Source organism: Hemibagrus wyckioides, linkage group LG03, assembly GCF_019097595.1.
Source record: "Hemibagrus wyckioides isolate EC202008001 linkage group LG03, SWU_Hwy_1.0, whole genome shotgun sequence".
NCBI lineage: Eukaryota > Metazoa > Chordata > Actinopteri > Siluriformes > Bagridae > Hemibagrus > Hemibagrus wyckioides.
In genome coordinates, this window is record NC_080712.1 from 24,347,381 (window position 1) to 24,369,132 (window position 21,752).

The 21,752-nt window shown below is 38.1% G+C and overlaps 1 protein-coding gene across 4 annotated transcripts in view; it reads right to left on the bottom strand.

Moving 5' to 3' along the window:
- Positions 1-19,279, bottom strand: part of tjap1 (tight junction associated protein 1 (peripheral)) — a 51,418-nt gene extending 32,139 nt beyond the window's left edge. The window contains exons 1-2 of one of the 4 annotated variants that reach the window (XM_058386653.1): positions 18,896-19,279; positions 4,451-4,547 (exon numbers count right to left, since the gene is read on the bottom strand). The gene's annotated coding sequence lies outside the window, so the exon portion shown is untranslated. Of the gene's footprint in view, positions 1-4,450; positions 4,548-18,884 lie in introns of all 4 variants that reach the window. The other 3 variants (XM_058386651.1, XM_058386652.1, XM_058386654.1) reach the window with 3 other exon arrangements.
- Between the last annotated feature and the right edge of the window lie 2,473 nt (positions 19,280-21,752).

Genomic DNA, 21,752 nt, shown 5'->3' on the forward strand with positions numbered 1-21,752 from the left:
TATATATATATATAAGCCATAAATACTCAGGCTGATTTTATTATAGATTTTGCCAAGAGCCTTCTGCATTCTGTGTATATGTTGTTCATATAACCTAACCTCACATGCTACCCTACTTTGGGCAAATCACGTTACAACAATACAATAATATATGGCAATAGAATTCTAGCATCATTTAACACAAAGTTCAAATGTTGGTCATTTCTGTAAAGTATTCTCTACATGGTTACTACGATCTGCTCTCTCGTCATAGTGACACATAGTTTCTTCCAAAAATCCTCACTGCAAAGCCATGTATAATCCCATTACCCCTGCAGTTCCTCACACACCAGCAAACACAGCACACAGTCACATGGCCAGCGGATAAACGCCACACAAACATTCACACACTTGGTGCAGATGTAGGAGGAGTTACAGAAATAGCCAGACCCTGATCGTGTGACTGAAGCAAGTGCATGAGGAAGGGAAGGAAGGGACTAGAGAAGAAACTAGGTTGAGATTGAGAGTTTGTGGGGTGAAAGTTCAGCAAGTGGCTGATTCCTTTTTCTCATCTCTAACTCACAATACACACTGCTCAAAGGAGTCTTAGAAGCCTTAGGTAACAGTAGCATTTTACAAATGCCATCTGAGCACAATGTGCTTGGAATATCTGCCAAAATTGAAATAACACTGTTAAGTGGGTCTTATGAGTCTTAACAGTAAACGCTTGTGTAATCTCAGTGTGTTCAAGCAAAGCTCCTTATTTGAATTAGAAATATTTTGCGAAAAATAGTTGCAATTACAGTCAGATCTCATTTTTCTTGCTTGGAATATTATACAATTCCCTCCAAATGTAGTGAAAAAGCAAGGCCCATCTTTTTGTTTTTTGGTATTTAGCTTGACAGAGGAATATGTGATAGATCAGAATTTCAGTTTTCATTTTCTGATATTTACATCTAGGTGTGTTAGAAATCTCAGAACATGGCACCTTTTGAAGCCACCCATTTTTCAAGTGATCAAAATGACTGGACAGTGACTGTAGCTGACAGGAGTTTCTTGTTAGACTGAGTGTTTAATCTGTTAACAGCTCTGAATTTCTGCTCTTGCTTTGAGCCCTGGATTTCACCTGTGAAGTGTGAATTTGAAGGTATCACAATCCACCGTTTGAAGAAGAGCAGAAATATAGAGGCAGCAGTTATATCTAGAAGGCCACACTGGAATTCGCAAATATATACAAATATATAGAGAGCCACATAAGTTAACACTGCTTACTCTAATTTCAATACAATCGAAGTTGGAAATGGCATCTTGATTAATTTTGGAGTTTTGTGCAACATAATAAACCATTATATTTACATTTATGGCATTTGGAGGCACCCTTATGCAGAAAGAAGTACAGTACATTTAACTTGTTTATACAACTGAGGGTTAAAGGCCTTACTTAAGAGTCCAGCTTTGTGGTCCTGGGATTTGAACCTTCTGATCAGTAGCTCAAGGCTATAACCCTTCCCTATTAAGTGAAAATAATTTTTTTGAACATAATATTTTCTAATTATATTTAACTTTTTGCAAAGCAAATTCAAGTATTCATCACTTGTACACTGTTGTACACTGCAGTTCATTCAGATGTAATACACCCAACGAAGGGCACTTGAAGTTGTCAGGTCATTATTAACTGAAGTGATAAAAAGTCTTCATTTCAAAGAGCTCTGCAAAGCAGGGAATGACTGAAGGAAATTATGCTCCTAAAATTCCCAGTATAAAAATTCCCCTATTTATATATAAATTCCCCCTGTATAAAATAAATAAGCACTATTGTGTTTTTAATGCTACTTCAGGTAAAAGCCCACAGTGTGTGAATTTGTAGTTGCTCTCCATATCTGTTAAATCAGACTAACAGCAGTCATAAGTCTCTCAGTCCATTTGTTAATTATTATTATTATTATTATTATTATTATTATATTGCTAAACAGTTCCATTATTAAATTGGGATTCAGCTGCTCTTTCTAATTGCAAGTGTCTAGGGAACAACATCACCAGCTTCACAAAATGACGCTGCTGTCGTCCCCACAGTATGACAGAAGCTTCATGAGAAACCTACAGTGCACATGAACGAGGCTGACAGTTACTCAGTACTAGGTTGATGATTACGCTCAACCTTAGCTACAAGTAAACTGGACAGAGAAGAGTGTGGCTATCTGATTAGCTAGCAAGGGGCAGAACAGCAGCAGCCCAACATTCAACATCATAGCTTAAGTAGGTTTAATTGCCAAGTAATCATTTTTATACTTCTGCATCACTTTTCATGCACCGAAGCTGATCTGATGCCATCGTAAACATGGCTACACTGTTTATATAGACATTTCTCTAACTTTCACCTCTTACAGGCGTCACGATAAATGACAACAATCTCTTGTGTATAGAAACAGTACTGGTATAAATTATTCAGAAACACTTTTCAAGGTGCCATGTTTTTCCTTTGTTTTTCTGATTGTATTGGGTACTAAAGAAACAGCAGGTCTCCATGCAGATACTTAATAATTAAAGATTAGTGTCAGTAAAAGTTCATTTTCTCATGAAAAATATACTTAACTTTTAAAGTCATTTCAATGATGTTTAAAGAACATCCAATAAGACGCTTTCTTAATTATTTAGCTACTTTACCAAGTAAAATATTTTGACCACAAAACTCCATACAAGGCAAAGCTCACAATGAGCTAAAAATCAACTAAACACTAGGACAAAGCTCACTCAATCGTCCAGCAATGCAACTCCAGTGATGCATCATGTTAGCTAGCACAGTGGCACACTAGCTCTACCTCCTTCCTTTTCCTCACTGACTAGCTAGTTTAATTATTTTTTCTTTAACTTCTAGCTTTCTTTGGACTGCTTTTCATTCGAATCTTTAATATATCACGAACAAGCTTCAGAAAATGTTCATTGCCTCATTCAAATAATATAATTTAAAGCCTACTAGGTGCTTTAAATGATAAAAAATATAACGTCTGCGAGTCTCCTTATACAAAAATTTACATAATCCCAGGAGCTCTCGTACGATACATACACACTAACTGGATTTTTATTAATACCACATTGTGTGTATATGCTCCTCCAGATGAATAAATGTACTCGCACCCAATAATAAATGAGGCTCTTTTCTCTTTCAAATCTATTTCTGGGACCAAACAAAATGCACTGAAGCACAGAAAGCAACAGGGATTTCCATCCTCATTTTCAGTCAGCTACAGGTGGATGTGCTGAAAAAGCAGAGAGGCAGAACCAAGAAGATTTCACACGACACAGGACACCGGGGAGAGAAATGAAGAACACTGCTTACATGTACAGTAGAAATCAATCAATCTTAGCAGGGAGAAGTGAGCTGAAGCTCTCCGAGACATTCAAAGATCTGTGTGTGTAGAACATCATGAAGCCTGCATGGAAGCATTACAACTTTTAAACTAGCTTTAGTTATGGCTGTACAGATAAGAAGGAAAACTATGAAAGGACAGATCTCATCATTAGATTTAGAAATTTTGTTGCGCATAATGACTAATCACTGCTGACAGCCTCTCTTCAAATCATCATGTTGCACGAGCGTGTAAAGGAATTTTGCGAAGCTAGAAACGACAGTTGTGTCTATGGAAGGCACGTGTGCCATCAATCACAGCACCAAGTGCATCATTGTAATAATAAACAAATGCCAGCATGCTCTTAAATGTAAAGTGTTTTTTTTTGTAATTAACACAGCTTCCTAATTGCAACCTGAGGGATTGGCCAATAAAATGATACTGAAATGATTCCAAAATGAGATGAAATGAAAGGAAACAACATGGTGCGAGACGTTTAAATGTAATCAGATGGAGTCAAGCGGTTGAAATAAACGGTCTGTGAACGAGACGACCACACTTCCTGCACGGTAACATGTTAGACATGCTGCTGTTGATTCAAGATGTCCACCTCTTAAATAAAGCCACCTGTGTTCTGACCAATTTATGTTCCCTTGTTCGGAAATATTATTAATGCTATTAATGCTGAATTATTATTCCGCCTCACGTCCCGCTTCATTTATTTTTTACGTGCTAAATTAAACAGTCATTAATGCAAGAGTAAACAATGTGCATCTGCAGTAAATAGTACTTGATGTAAGACAATAGCTTGAAGGCACTCTGGTAAAAACAGGCAAGACAAATCATAGCAAGCAGAAGTATGAACAGCATGGATATGTGGGCAAAACTAACCACTGAGGCAGTTACAGTCAGAATACAGCACTGCCCTGCTGAAGTCCAGTAGCTGGTGTGTGTGTGTGTGTGTGTGTGTGTGTGTATAAAGAGACGAATGAATCATATTGCCACTCAGAGAATCAGCCATGGGAAGCAGATACCTGCAGAATGCACAGACGCATGTCGAGACTGAGGACAGATGAAGGCTCTCACCCAGGTGTGAAGCCATGTTCCGCCTTTCATTAACTCACCAGTGAATGAGCTTGTTGACGGAGACGGAGATGCACACAGACAAGTGTCTTCAGTCCAACGATGTCCTCAATTCATTCCCTTTATCTTCATTTCCCTCTATTGACCAAAAAGAAGCAGCAATTTCATGGCTGACTGAGACTGATTTATTGCAGTTATCCAGCTGATGCTACAACAGCTTGTTTTGGAAGAGGCTTAGAGATGTGCAAGCATGTGTTCGAGATATACTTAGATTAGTTGGCTGCAGGAGGGCCCTCAGAGACAAACATCCTTCATCAATTTTGTTATAGTTCACACTCTCAGCAATATGGGAACAAGGGGTGAGTGATATGGCCTTCAAATAACATCACAATCACAATACCAATATTCTTCAGCAACATGTTTTGAGGTCAAATTAAATATACTAGGATGCAATTTTCTGATATTTATATAGTTCCGCCAACTTTAACTAGAAAATGTTTGAGGAATTTCATTTCACAGCTTGTTTCTGAGTCCTGTGGTAAACAAATGCTCCAGGCATGTTGGTCTGAGTCGCTCAGGTTTCTCATGTAACCTTGACTGAAAAACGCTTGAATTCAATCCTCTTCCATAATACCTACATAGCATCACCATGTCAAGATGATCGTGATCTCACAGAAAAACTCTTAGATCAGAGCACCTGATGGCATGTAAAACCTGGGGTAGACTGTGGGGTAGTTCTTATATTGCTAAGATAAGATATGATATGATGAAATGAGATAGAACTTTAATCCCGGAGGAAATTCCTTAAATCATGATTTTTTTTTTTTTTTATTTATTTATTCATTGCTAACCTGCCTTCATTTCCAGTCATTTCTCTCCAGAGACCACTCAGGATGTTTGTTCAGTCCCATGTCATCTTGAGATTACTGCAACTCACCCTACTGTGTTCCCTCCACTGACTTCCTGTCAAATTTCCCATCATTTGCTCAATACACAAGGTAAACATCCCCTGGCTGCCTTGACAGCTGAGTCACTGACTGTCTCCATTCAAATGAGAACTAATTTTAGGCTTGGTTTTTTTTTTTGCTGCTGTACTAACTAAGGTTTTGGCTTTATAGTATTTTTTATCTGCATGAGGATTTGTTTTTGATTAAGACCACAAAACACTTCTGTAGGTGAAAAAGTGCATCAGCCAAGTTCTAAAGTGCACATGTAACTGTTACTGTACTTTGATTTGCCATGTTGTGAGTCTTAAGCATGAGTGATTGATTACGTCACTATTGGGTACAGCACTGGGAGTGATCCAATACCCAGCAAAAAAGAATGAGAGGAAAAAAGATCTGATCCTGTAACAAACGGGAAAGGGTTTTTTTTGTGGAACGGGAGTTATTTACATGTAAAGAGCCTGTGGTTGAACTTTTGTTTGAACGCTATGGTTTTTCACATTATACTTTTACCTATGTATTATTTTTTTATTCAGTACTTCAGGTTTATTTTTTTTTTTAAATGAAGCTTAGCAGTTTTTAATATAATTATCAGATGGGTATCTATACTGACTGACACTCAGGTTTCCACATCAGTATCAGTGTTCAGGTTATCATCTCCAGCCATCCAAAAAAATCCTACAGTGTTACACATTATACTGTTATTTACAATGAACAATGTTGCATTGCTCACTATTAGTGCTAACAGACCAAGAAAAGCTAAGTGATTATAGATGAGCTCAAGCCTAAGTAGGAGGGGCGAGAAACAGCAACAAAACCAGTGTTTTCCAGTTTAACTGTTCAGCAGCCAGAACCAATATGAAGCTGATGTATGAATTTATTTAGGGGAGTCTAAGAGATCATGAGAGACACAGGCTGCTGAGGCAAGTGTGCAGCTGGAGATGCCAATTTAACTGAGCAGCACAGCGTAAAACAACAGGTGAATGAACAGATTTCCACCAGTGTTTCCCCAAATTAGCCAAATACATCGGCGCACTGAATTGTGCAAAGTGAGGTTGCTATATAAAAACCCTCACGTGACATGTAAACAACTAAACCAGTACACACTGCTATTGAGAAGCACCATTTCTTCAGGGGCTTTTTTGCCTCTGCTCACCTCCTAAACCTGGCCGCAGCACTCAGATGAGATCTTAATATTGGGATGTCTGAACGTACAGGTGCAATTTGCAAAAACATCATGCTGTGAGTTCATGTCAGTTCCCAAACTTTTAAATGCTAAATCCACCTTCACCTAATTGTTGGCAGGTCACAGATTTGCAGCCTGACAGTGAAACAGCCTTCCTGTGAGTCCAAGAGGGCGTATAATTAGTCCTGCTCTCTGGGCAGGAGGGAGGGTTACTCTCTCCCATGTTAATTAGAGCAGTGGCTTTCAAACCGGTGAGATTCAGAGCGACACCTGTATTTCTTGTCAAGTTGGACGAGTGCAACATGGAGTAGGGGCAAGAAGGGGCTGTAGCCAGACATACGTCATGTACACGTTACATAAGTACAGCAAAAAAGTATATCAGAAGCTGCTTATATATATATATTATATTATATATATATATATATATATATATATATATATATATATATATATAATATATATATTATGCAAGAAGACCAGGAATTCTTACAGAATTGAAATCAGGATCTTATTAACAATAAATAATAAATTATGAACTAATTAGAACGAGGTAAACTACATGTACATGTGCACTGTGATGAACAGCTACTTACTGAATTCTTGTAGGGTGAAGTCGTACTGCTGAACAACACGATGCTTCTTTTCTTTAATTAAAAAACCCTGTTCATGTTTTACAGGTGAAGACACTCGTGGTTTGATTTTTCTGACAGCACGGATAAGACACTGTTTTGACGCTCTGCTCAGAAGTCAGACAGCACTAATAAGGCTATTCGCATGCTATACAAATAGGCTAAAAGAAACAATACAGTGAGAATCTCGAATCACTTAATTATACCCTGGAAGGTAGGAGGAGTTTTAGATGACAGGCAAAAGTAGTAAAATATGTTGTATAAACATTTTACACAACAGTTATATCCAGTTCACTAATTTGTTTGGTGGAGCAGCATTCCAGACTGTCTATATTTCTAATAACTGCACAGGGACTTTTCACTGTGTGCATCAGTTCAAGCATATGAGCTCACCCCATAAAATTCCACTTCTTAGTTAACGATTACTACAGCAGTGTTCGAGACATCAGAGGACATCGCAATTATTCAGGTATATAAATTTTGGCTTAAAATGAAGACAAAATGAAAATTAATGAGAAGTAATTTCAAGTAACATGTGCTAGCTAGCCAGAGATCTGATGTGCTATGTCTGAGTGTGGGTTTATTGAGATCTACTTCTGAATACAGTAGTCCCCCGTTTATCGCAGGGGTTACGTTCCAAACCCACCCACGATAAACGAAAACCTGTGATACATGGACGCCACCCCCAAATGCTTTTTTTTTTATTGTTTAAGCCGTAAATGACCCTTTCACACTCAAACACACACAGAAATCATTTGCCAGCATATAGCAAGATGAATTTTGGGTAAATTTGTAGAAATTTCACATTTATAGTGAGTACTGTATGTATGTATGTATGTTCCTTGCCAGAAGGCTTAGAAGGTGCAGAGCGTTTGGGCGACATAATAGGGCTTGCAGGAAAACCGTAAAAAATTTGTCTCTTGACTAAATACGCTGTACAGTATTTTATATATTTATATATAAAATATATTTATATTTTATATATTTATATATACATTTTACTTCATTTTAATTAATGTTTGTATTTTGTAATTAATAATTCTATTTTTATTAATAAATTACCTTATTTCAACATAAAAACAATTCACTATAAGGTTGATACCTCGATATAATCCGCCAAAAAAATTAGTTATGTTCCAAATAAACATCTGCGATATACTGGGACCGCGATATTTGAACCACGATATAGAGGGGGATTACTGTACTACTACTTGAACAAAAAAATTTTTTTTTCATTTCATTGTCTGTACCGCTTATCCGATCTATACTCGGGTCACAGGGAGCCTGTGCCTATCTTAGGCGTCATCAGGCATCAAGGCAGGATACACCGTGGACGGCATGCCAACCCATCACAGGGCACACACACACTCTCATTCACTCATGCAATCACACACTACGGGCAATTTTCCTCCTGTGGGAGGAAACCAGAGCACCCGGAGGAAAAACATGGGGAGAACATGCAAACTCCACACACACACAGTGAGCGGGAGCAAGACTCGAACCCAGGACGCTGGAGTTGTGAGGCGAACGTGCTAACCACAAAGCCACCGTGCCGCCTTGAACAAAAATAAACTGTGCAAAACTGTGTGGAAAATATCACTTTCTTTATTTAACTATTTTGTTTCATAGAACTGTCGCATAAAAGCAAGATCATTCTCGCAATCATAAAATTATAATGAATATCAGCATGGCTGTGATTAACTTCAACCAAATCACAGCCATGTGACCTTGTGTGCTATTGACTAATTGAAGTGAATCCTATTCAATGTTAAAAAAGTCATGACTGAAAATATATATAACTGCGAGTTTTAATGACATTGTTCAAATATCATACAGTTTAGTCAACTTCACATAATGAGCGTTCTCACTTCCTTTATGAAAACCTTAGCATACAACATTACACACACACACACACACACACACACACACACACACACACACACACACACACACACGTGCAATATCTAGAGCTGAATCTCTGTCTTTATAGATATAGACAAGGTCTTTCTTTTAAAGCTTTAGAAATTATTGTATTAGGTGTACTAGACATTACTGTAAGTCAGTAGTACAGGGTGTGGCAAAAACATTTTGTCAGTGTAATAAAAGCTGATGAAAATAAACTGAAGTTCAACTGAATTGTACTCTGTGTGATGGATTAGAGAATTAAGCACATAAGACTTAAAATCTCTGCTCCCAAAGCGGCTATTAATTTATGTAAAATTCTACAGAAAGGCAACAAAGAGAATCATCTCTGTGCTTTTACGAATTATTATTAAAGCAGATTTGTTCACTAAGCTCTCACTGGTATGTCAGAGACAGATGTTTGTTTTTTTTTCTTCAGGTTCCAATTAAACCTTCAGTTGTATAAAGAGATGAATTAAAATAAATCATCAATAAATTCCAAAAACACACCACATGTAGCTCAATGGCCAAGATATGGTGTATGTCTGACGGTTGTGTTATAATTCTTCTCTGGAGCTGCAAGGTTAATGCTAACATGTTAATGGTGATTTAAGACATATAGTAGACAAGCGTAGTCTTTTTTAATGTAATTTGGTAGGATTTTGGCAAGAATCCAAAGTGCAGTTGTCTGTCTTGAATCACAGGAAGGCAGTCTATCAGAGGCTACAGCTAAGAAGCTAATCATATGTAACTTTACATAATGTCAATAGAATTTGTGTATTAATCTGACTACAAATATCTGTCACAGACTGGACAGATTCTAAATAACCAAAGGCAGTTTACAAACCTGAGAATCACTAGAAAATTAGGTCAGTATCGGTGGTAATGTAGAAGATTGTGAAGCGTTTCTGATCCTGCTGTTGCTCTGCTGAACACTGCATTTCATTAGAGGATGTTTAATGATTCAACATGTAACATCAAAGACAAAACAAGACTACTTCCAGCAAGCAAGCCTGAGGTAGATTTGTGCTAATGAACTGGTACCTGGTGATAGCAGGCCACACTGTGCCACTGAGTTGGAAACACACAGTTGTATTGATGTGTGCTGTAGCAATGCAGTTTCCCTTCACTGGAACTAAGACCGCAAACATGTTCCAGCATGACAATGTCCCTGTGCACAAAGTGAGCTCCATAAACAGATGGCTTGCCAAGATCTTAAGTGTCCTGCACAGAGCCCTGACCTCAAGCCCACTCAACAGCTTTGGGATGAACTGGAACAGCAAGGCATCCGCACCTGACATCAGTGTCTGATCTCACTAATGCTCTTGTGGATAAATTAGCACAAATCTCCATAGCCGTGCTTTAACATCTAGTGGAAACACACAAGATTTAAGGTTATAATAGCAAATGTGGACTAAATCCGGAATGGGATGTTCAGTAAGCACATGAGTGTTATGGTCAGGTGTCCACAAACATTTGGCCACACATACTACTTACATTACTTTAAAAAAAAAAAAACAACAACAACAATTATACATAGTTAAACCCCGCTCCCCATAGCATGTTTACTGCTGCAAATACAAATTGGGTAAAAAAACAAAACTAAAAATAACAACAAACAAATAACTGGCATCTTCTAGATGTATCCTTGGAGGATGGAATCTCACTCACTGATGGCAGAAGTGAGTAGTCACGCTTACAAAAGATGCTTTGATTTGCTTTTCTGGAGTGTGTCATTTTTCTGGAAGTTAGGAATGAAATTCAGCTTGCCACTATGTCCCTCGGCTGGATTTGTGTTTACCAGCCTTGTGTTATATGAGCCGTCAGCTGAGAATCTGAGACCACAGAGAGTATTGGACAAAGAGACATCTAATCCAGGTAGGCTTTTTGACTTTTACTTCTAATTTAGCCGATTTATTATATTTCTGCATCTAGTGCTCTCAAGATATCAGGCACTAATTAAAAGCTTTTAGCAAACACCTCTATAAAACCAAGCAAAGAGCAGGCAAAGTACACACAAGTCATTAATTAAACCAGGTAGCTACTTGTCTGAAGGGAAATGGGCAAAATCCAACAGTAAAGGTCAAAGTGGTCAGTCTTTCACTGGGTGAAGATAGCTAAGGAATTCATTTATTACCATCCAGGTACAGCCATGAAACCTATCTAGTGGGGGTATAATTATACACTATTGTCACGATTCATACTGATTCATGAGAGTGGCTTCACAATTGGATTCAATTCAATTCTCAAAATATACTGAACCAGATCTGAACAGAGAAAATGTATGACTGGATATTTCTTATAAAATTTTATGACTTTTAATTGAGAAGTAAAGCAAAACATTGTGCATTTCAGTCATTATGAAACTGAATAAATCAAAAGCTGGTTTAAATATTGTAAGTAAAAATGTACTGCAGGCTAAACAATATTCTTAAGATAAATTGTTTTATAAATGCTCACCAAAAATATGTATTAAATAAGCACAGTCTCTGATTTGGGGTATGTTTTTAAAGAGAAATAGAGCTCCAAAGACAGATAAAATGCCTGAGTTCTACAGCCTCTTTCTCAGTCACTGCAGACTGCAGCAGCGTGGAATTTAAAGATACTGATCACCTCTTAATACCAACCTAATATGGATGTTTAACCATATAAACTATAATGCGTGTCTGTCCAGAGCTTTCAGTCTACTGGTCAAGTGCAATGATTCCCAGTAATGGCACAGGATCTCCATGAAAGAATATGATCATGTGACCAGTGTGCTCTCTATATAACTTTATTACTCTATGGGATACACAGGTCTTGGACCTTTAATTTTTAAGCAGTGCAACTGAATTAGATGAACAATCAACAGTTGCTCAAATTCCACAATCCACAGACACATTTTTACATTGTGATGCATTGTGTCACTACGCATCATTACACCCCTACTATTTTGGTCATAATTACTTCATAGCTACCGAGAATTCCTACTGTACAGAGACAAAGAACAGACACCATATCAGAAATGACAAACAAAATTCCCAGAGCACAGTATTTGGAAGAGATATCATGAGAGACAACAGCTGAGGATGCAGTCATTGGTTGACATGGCGGAGCTGCAGAAAAGCAATTCTCACGAGCTGTGCTACCTGCTGCCAGCTATCAAGAATGCCAGGAAGTGTGCCAAAGCATGATCAAAATGAAAAGGCACTCATTAACATGTGTCCATCAAATCCACGAATGTGTGCTGATATAGATGTGAACTCATGAGCAGCATGTACGCATGCATGTGTTTGTTTTCCAAAAGGACAGAAATTGCTGCTTAACAGCTAGAGGTTTGTAATCACTTTATGTCTCCTTGGTACCGGTCAACCTCATGGGAGGTCAGAACAACGCTGAAGCGGCTCTTTTTCGGCTCCTCGTGTTTGATTCACTGCACCTTGGAAAGGATGCGCTCAACCAGCCATAATATGCAATCTGCAAAGGCGCCAAGAATCAGCAGAGCTTAAGGCAATCTTGGGTCTGCTGCAGAAACCTTTTAAGTAACAGGATAAAGGAGCAATTTGAGAGAACACTGCAGATTAAGTCACAGGCGGCCCCTGTGCATCTTCGTTTAATGTCTTGGACAATGAGGACATTCAGAGAGCAGACAGGATTACCAGTACTTCTTTACGTCAGTCTGAGTTCTAGATCACTTACATTACCACTGTAACATGACACAGGGGCACAGCCGCCCTACTGACATAAATAGTCTTTCAGTCTGTGTGAAAGAACGCCGCCTCACATACTAGAACTCCGATTTGTCCAATCTTGTCTTTCTGTAAGCATCCATAGTAGCTGTATAACCATAAAACCACAAATGTGCGAAATATCTCAATACAGCGCCCTGACAAGTTTAGTGCAATGGGTTGTATTGGGCATTGATTGGAGGGGCTCCAAAGTCAGAGGAAACAGGACAAGACAGTGAGCAGGAGACAGGAACAGAGACAGCGTCATACTGTATGAGTCAATGAATGTCCTGCTATGTGTTGGCAGCTGAGGTGCCATTGCAAGATGGCACTTGCAACCGACACTACCACCCCCGGGGTTCCTAATATACAACCAGACAGCGTCTACGTCTGAAAACCTTCTTAAATGACTAATACTCACTGTACTTGCATTAGTGACGTGGCAGAAATCAAATCCAAACGTGAATACTGTGACAAGAAAATATATATATATATATATATATATATATATAAAGAAAAATAAAGAAAAATGTAATCCTAAAGGAATTACAAGTGAAACCATTTGAAGCATCGAAAGGACCAGAGAATATGTGGCTGTCTTTGGGCTTCTGTACACCTTTGGGGTAAAGCTGTCATGCTGAGATACAAGAGATAAGCTCTCAGCACCAGCTCTGCCGTGTGCGCTGCACAGTTGTGTACTTGTGTTGAAATGTGTAGGTGAGAATTATTGTCTCTTCTGCCTGGTCATTTCTTGTAAATCCAAAAAAAAAAAAAAAAAACTTTTTTCTTTTTGAAATCTTATACGTCAACATAAAATTGAACCAAAAATTATATTTCTTGCTAAAGGAAAGCAGACTGTTACTGTTTTTTTCCCCCAATGAGAATGCCAGAATTGAGCAAATCTGCATCTTTATAGATTCAAGCACTTATGTACCATTTAAGGCAAGTTAAAACACTCAATATCATGAGTCACCTAAAATTAAGGCTTGATATTCTCCTAGGCAGTGTACTGTGGAAATGTCAGGCAAACACTTCATTTGAGGGATGTGTTTCATTTAAAAGACCTTGAGGATAAAGTTAACTTCTTCCCACATCAACTTGTTAGTAGTTTATAAGAGAGTGGTTGTGACAAAAAATAGCAAATTAGAAACTTAGCTTATAATACTGCTGAAATCTGGTTGTACGTTTGAAAACAAAGTGTATTAAACAAAGAGCATCTTAACAAAATTACCTATGATGAGAGACAAGATTCTGCCACTATAATGTACTTCATTCGGTTGTTATAACAAGCAAAATGATGAGAAACAGTCTGTCCAGGATTTTGTAATTTTGCAATGCAATGTCAAGCAAACTTGTCAAAATTACTGCAGATTTGGGCCAAGATGCATAGTATGCTGCCACAAGGCACATTCAGCCAAAGTTTTCTTCAGTCCATATGTTTCGAATTATAGACATTATAGAACGTAATTATAGTAGTTTAAAAGTAAAATTTTGTGCTTTCAATTTCACCAATATAAGCTGTTTTCCGAAATAAAAATAATAAAATAAAATAAAAAAACACCTGCATTGCAAGTTTATAAAAAAGCTGCAGCAGACAAGCATTTTTGGCTACAACAATAACAAAAAAAACACAAACAACATAATTAAGTCCTGGAGGGAATGAAGAACACTTTTTTTTGTTAGAGACCCAAAGTGGACACAGAGACACAGTGATAATATTAATCCTCAGTTAGATCTTGAGGCTCATTCAGGGGGCTTAAAATACGTATCTGAACCGTGAGAGACTGAAAAACATTGAAAAGCCGGTAGTTTGAAGCTTTAGTGGTGTCAGACAAAATGCAATGGTTATACTGCAGGTCACAGATAACTGGATTGAAGCAGCAAACATAAAACATGGCCCTGACATGCTGACAATGAGAGTGGGCAGCTGAAGGGCTAATTTGCACAAGAATTAAATGGTGGTTACTCAAGAGCATTCCACCATGACTGGGGCACGGCTCAGGAGAGGAACGCATCCACCGCACAGTGCTGCGGACTCAGTAACCCTCACACTGAAATGCCTTTATACATGCCTCCAAAACAACCTGATATTCACCAAGTTATAAGTAGATAATAATGCATGCCTACTCTGGTCTATTAATTCAATCTAATCAGAGAACAAATAGCTGAAACACAGCAGGACTCTATTCTTACAGCTACACACAGTTGTACAACTGATGCAAACCTGTGCATCTTACAATTAAGCACTGCATTTACAACCTATTCATAAATACAGATTCAGAATACATGGTGCATAAATACACTGAATAGACACTGAGTTTCATGTTCTCTGAAATAACTTGTGCTTTGTGCTCGGTGACTAACTAAAACATCAGAGTTTCTTAGTAACACAGTGGTGTTGAACAGCAGCAGAATCACTAACGACAGGTTTAAAAGCCACCTTGATTCAGGCCCATAACCCTCCACTGCTCAACTGTGCACTTAGATTGGATTGTGCCAGAGTTCCAAATGATGAAATATAAACATTGTCTACTGCAATATTTCACATGTAAAGCTCATTCTGCATCACCTAAACCTGCCCAGTACACAGTACAGCCCGGAAAAACACGTGCACTACTACAACCGCAGGCCTTGAAACCTCAGGCCATTCAAGGCTTTTTTTCCTCACTAATCCTTTAACATGAAGCGATTAAAAAAAGCAACTGCTTAGATAAAAAGGCAGATGATTTGACAGTGTGTCAAAGTGCACCAGCCTGCGCTTCATCTCTCCTCATTAGCACAAAAGTGCAGCCCAGATTTCACTGCCACAGTTTACCCAACCACTCTGCTATACAAGCTCCAATTACCGAGATCACCCAATGTGTATCCAAACAGAGCCGGCACAGAAACGTCAAAACCTCAGAAAAGATGCTAATAACTGATTAAACATCGGTTATGAAGTCATACATACATGTACTGCCATACGTTTCACAAATTCACATCCAGGTCTGTGCAATATTGATTTCTTCCTTGCTTATTATTCACCATTACAAAAAAACAATCTTCCACAACCATCAGCCTCAAAAAAGTGCATTAAAACCAGCATGCCCACTAGGTCAGGTTTAAAGAGAGTACTAAGAAGAGATGTAATATTGTTATTAGCTGTGTGTTCAGTAATTACATGCCGGCAGCTGCAACTGCGATAACTGCAATTCTGCAGTATTGTACACTAAGCAGTAAAACAGATAACTGTACATTTTATATATTATATATATATATATATATATATATATATATATATATATATATATATATATATATATATATATATATATATATATAATACGCTAACGATGACATTTTCACTCTTGATCTGCTGCTTGACATGTTTAAACACCTCCAAGCCTGGACTGGAAAAGGAGAGAAGAAATTAAATAAAAGCCCAGTGTATTTACTGACTTTCTAAATTTCACTCCCGTTATTTGTTGAACAGAATTGTTTAAGATTTCTGTGGCATTGCTAATAAATATAGTTAATTAATGTATACTATATATTTCACAAAGTAGTGAAATGGAGCACCCAGTCCAGTCGTGAGAAGGTGAGATGATGGACAGGGGGCGGGGCTACCAGTGGTGCTGGTTAAAATCAGAAAAATCAAAATACCTGCAACTTTTAGACAATCCTGATGTGTTTCATCTACTGTTTTTCTTATGGGAGCAAAGAAGGCTCCCGTGTTGTGCTTTAGTGATATCCCACACTAGCAAGGCCAAAGTGCAAAATGAGTAAAGGTTCACAAGTCTGGTTATGAAATACGATATAATCAGAATACACTCATGATTAAATCTTTACTTCACACAGGTCTATCCCATCTTCCAAACTCCTCCAGCAAGCCTTCACAGCACTCAGTAGCTAAGCAGTGGTACTAGCGGTGCTTACTTTACAAAGTAGTACTTTCAACACAATCTTTTACAAAAACCTTTAAAAAAATTAAATTTATAATAATTAAATTAAAAAATTATTTCTTAATTGATAAACTCTCATTCCAACACCACCACTCCCTTGAGAAATTGACACATCAGCAGTGCATCAAGCATGTGCATGTCCAGCGAAATGCTGTTAGCAAGGAAAGTGCAATAAGTGCAGTGCAATCACTAATCGTTCCGCTCCCAAGATTTGACAGGTCTGTACAGCTTTACTGCTTAACCATCAGGCTGCTATAATATGAATGAAGGTCACCTTAAATGCAGCCTAAACAGAACAAGCAGTAAACGATGAGCAATTCAGCAGCATAAGCGTTAACTAAAAGTTAATTTTGCATTTAAACCAAAGGTGGGTATCCCTTTAAGAATGACTTAAAGAAACTGGTTTAGACTTTGACAACATCAGAAAGCTACTACACTCAACTGTGCATCACTAGGATTCAGGTCAAGTCCTGACCAAATGTGCTATATATATATCACATTAAAAAGCCTATGAGTCTGAAAATGCTTACTTTGCTTACTAAAACTCTGTTGAACAAAGTGAACTGCTGAGATTTTGTTCTAAATTTGGGCAGAATTCATTAAATAAGTCTCAACAAAGTCAGTCCAAATACTGAATGAAAATCAAATCCTACTAGAGAAACTCGACAAGTCAAAATTGTTCTCAACATCAAGCCTCCATGGGCTACAAATATGTTGCCTGATTCCCGACATATTTTAGAAATTTGTCTCAAATTTCATATCTTACAAACTACTTGTCATATTCGTAGTTGCTTCCAAATTTCATCATCACTGCTATCAATGCTTAACAGGTTTAGATCTATGACATTCTGGCCCACATTAATCCATACAAACAGACCACTAAGACTAAAGCACCTCATACCATCAGCTATTAGTTGCAGATAACAGATAACAAGAAGAAACTGGACAAAGAGTAATTCATTTTGGTTTCTAACACACAGTTTGTGTCTGTCTTTTTTTGACTGATGGACTACACATTTATTAAATGCTTGTAAAGTCTCCTTGAAATGGCTTGTGAGCTGTCATTTGATTCTATAAGTTTATAGAAATATATGTCTATAAGACATATTTCAGGTACAAAAATATCTGAAACACCAATTTTTATTTCAGGAAAACAGCAAGATTGTTGACACGGTTTGACAAAATCCAGCTTTCCATAGCATGAATGGCAAGAACGTGAAGTAAAGAAATGTATCAGTGTATCATTACATATAAACACAGGAAGATGCAACTTTAATAAGATGTGAATATAAAACATTTCTCTTAGCATTTTGATCCTAAAGTGGATTGAAATCGGGGTCTCAAATGGATTCTCTGTCAAGCTTCATTCCTTACTGCAAAAGTGACTTAACACTGGGATCTGTTCTTTTTCATAGATGAAGAGTCACCGGTTTGTCTGGAGTGATCTGAAATCACATGAAATCTCATCTGCTGGTAAATTCAACTGAAGTACCCAATGCTATCTGTTTTATTAAACACGTTTCCTCTTCACACCAACTTACACAAACATAACACCTACATACTCATACCTACATGCTCATGGTCACGATCTTTTCCATTGGTATGCGCTGATTAAAAGTATCCTGAATCAGTTAACAATAATAAACATTGCAACTGTAATTACAAAGACTGAAGTGCACCCGGATGAAGACATAAAACCTGTGTGAATCTCAGTATGACTGGAGGATCGTGAAGGCGTTTGCTATATTAGACTTGGAATTTGGATTAAAAATCAGTTCAGCTTCTCTTCATGATAAGATCAGTCGAGTGCAGGCAAACTGGGAACAATGAGAGAGCCACATTTCAGGTTCATTTTCCTAGCCTGAGGCTGTCTCTGACGAGGTGGACGAGGAAAATTAAATCCACCTTCACGTTTGTTCCGCCTGTTTAGCACACATTCACTGATTAATCTGATCATCTCCACCTTAACCGACTGGAATCACTGTACGAGATCCCGTCTAGAGCAAATTTACAGCTATAGCGGGGGTGCAATCAAACCATGTAGTATGCAGTTTATTGGGTGTGTTGATCGCCACTGGATGTCAGTGGCTGGGTTTACTGTCAAAAAGGAATAAGAAATAAACATGCATTTTAGGTTATTCATTTGAGGAAGAATGATGAACGTACGTAGTTCTTACCTCCTATTTTTTCCCCAGGACCGTTGTGGAGAACCAGGCGTCTCAGATCGTCCGATTAAATCAACAAGCGCTTACTCCGAGGCACGGTAATAAAGTTTGTGCACTATTTCCCTCAGCACCAGTTCGCCTGCTTGCTAATACTTGCTATCGTCAGGAGTCGCAGTCCGTCATGTAACGTTAGCTCGCTTCTCTACAAGCGTCCGACTGCAACACTAAAGACGCCGAGTCCGCTGTTCATGCTCCACTTGCCTCCAGCGAAACAACCCAAGCGCTTATATCCAGCTCTCACTGAGAGTACGCTGTTTAGGATCCGAACGAAAGTTATCCTCTTCGCCTCTCTCCCAGCGCCATCTTTCCCGCGGGGCACGCCGGGTAATCCTAAGGAATCCCCACGCAGTGCGCGCGGCCTGACGTTATCCAGTTGAGCGGAACGAAAGCAGGTGGGACTAAGGATTTGGGCTACGTCCCAAACCGCATCGTACCTTACTAAAAAGTAAGCAAAAAACAGCATAGAAGGTGTAGGAATATGGCAACCAAGTTAGTTCTGTAGCATGCGGTTTGAGATGCAGCCTTGGTTTGACGTTTAAACACGCATCAGCGCCAGATGTTGAAATGAAAAATAGTCAGTAAAATAGTTTATACATTTGGGCTTTATGAAGAAAAAACAACGTCCTGTGAATCTTGAAGTTTGATACTAAGAACAATGAACAGTAATTTATAAATGTCTAATAGTCAAAAACAGTCATTAATAAAGCTATACCTGAAGATTTACCTTCCTGTGTAATTCAGGTCCAGAACAGCAGAAGTGGACTTGAACGCACCTGGAGCGAGTGTGCACTGTTATTCTAGGAAGGCGAACCTCCAGGAACTGGTTTGGTTTCGACTGTTTTTATTCTATAGCTGTTCACTTGAGCTGCAAACTGATCTTGAAAAGTATCTTTATCCTTCTAGCTCTCACAAATCATCTCAGTAATCTGAATTAAATGCCCTGCAGTAGACTAGTCTGCTGTCTTAGTGTTCCTGCCTTGTCCCCCACTGTTCCCATTACTGACTCTGGATTCTCTGCAACCTGGAGCAATATAAAGCGTTTACTAAGTATGAATAAATAAATAATAATAAAAACAAAAACCCCAGAATTCTCCAAGGAAAAATCCCCATCATGTCTATGTGCACTGGTGTTCTTTAGTAAACATACCTACATCAATACAAACTCTGAGCTGAGAGATGAGCAAGACCAAATGTTGGCATCAGTGCTCAGTACAGGAGACTAAAGAACACCAGCACCAGATGGCAGTCAAGGGTTCCGCTGATTTTCAGTGACAGAGAGATCATGAGGAATGCAAAGCTTGCTTTTTTAAGCTTTGGCTAAAAGTTACTGAGAAACACTGCCTCAAGACCAGGAAAGCTTATATTCAAGTTTCAGTTCATTTTTATAGATCCTGTTTCAGAAAAAGTCAAACCATTTATCTTCACTTCTCAAATCTGATTATTCAGAAAGTGTTGATTATTTTTCTATAGCCTAATAGCACAGCCCGATAGTAAACTTATCTGTAACTTAAATTAAAAATTGTAATTTAATCATACTAATATTACAGTGTCTATAGTGACAGCTCATTGACAGTGGATGGCAAAAACTCCACATAATATTAGTTTAATAACAGACAGATCAAACAAGCATTGTTATTTAATAAATAAAGATGTGTAATTGTTGACATAGTGAACCTTCCTGTAATGAGACATTTATATAAGATTAATGGAAGTAATCTCAGGTGTCATTGCTTTGTAACAGGGCAGAGGACCTTCAAGTTTCTCTGTTCTCTGACAAGTTGTGTTTTATTAGCTTCAAGAAACAGAAAAAACAGATGCTATTTATTATGGTTATAAAAATGAGTGATAACATGAACTAACCTGGCTGGCAGATGCTCCACAACATTAAATGTTCCTATAAATGGTTAAAATACATGACATTCATTGTTACATTAAAAACTTTGGTGGTAGCATCACGTCACCCCTTCTTGAATTATTTGCCAATAACAGCACACCTTGTTGTGTTTATTCTTGTGGCATATTAGATAGTTAATACAATATATAAATATTTTTCACAATGTTTGGCCATGACCAAAGGCCATTCCTAAAGGCTTGTTTTATTACTCTAGGTTAAAGGCCTTTCTTCTGACAGTCAGTGTCAGTAGGTAGTACTCTGGCCTGTCACAGATAGAGTCAACTGACCTCAGAACAGCCTGTGGTGAACACATGACACTGAAATGGCCAACATATGCTGAACTCAGACCTGCTGCATGGTAGTGTGACAGGAATTCAGTTGAGGGTGGAGGAGCATTTGCATTTCATTCAAAAAAGGAAAGTGGATCAGGAATATCAGGCCAGCACCAGTCACCTGCCAACATGGATTTACTGAAGTCAAAGCTTCTCAGTGTCAAAATGTCTCCTTTAAACCTACATCAGACATCAGGAACACATTCCACTACTTTCTTTCTACAATAACATGCCACTGGAATGAAAATGAAAAGTATTTTAAAATGGGAAATAATATTTCAAATGAGCATAGTGATTGTAATGTATAAGGTGTTTTCCTTGTGTGCGTGTGTGTGCTTGAATATGATAGTACACATAAATCTGTTCCATGTGTTTACAACCTCTACAACAGCAGTCAAGTGGATACTCTGAGAGCTTTGTTTTGTCTGAATAGTGAGAATGGTTGTAACAAGTGCTCATTCAAACAGATAAGGGCTCAATGAGGGCCTGATCTGTTTTTCTGTGTTTCAAGTGTAAACATATCGTTTTGCATGAAACACTGATAACCAAAACAGTCCAACCGGAAGTCCTTTACCTTTGTGGG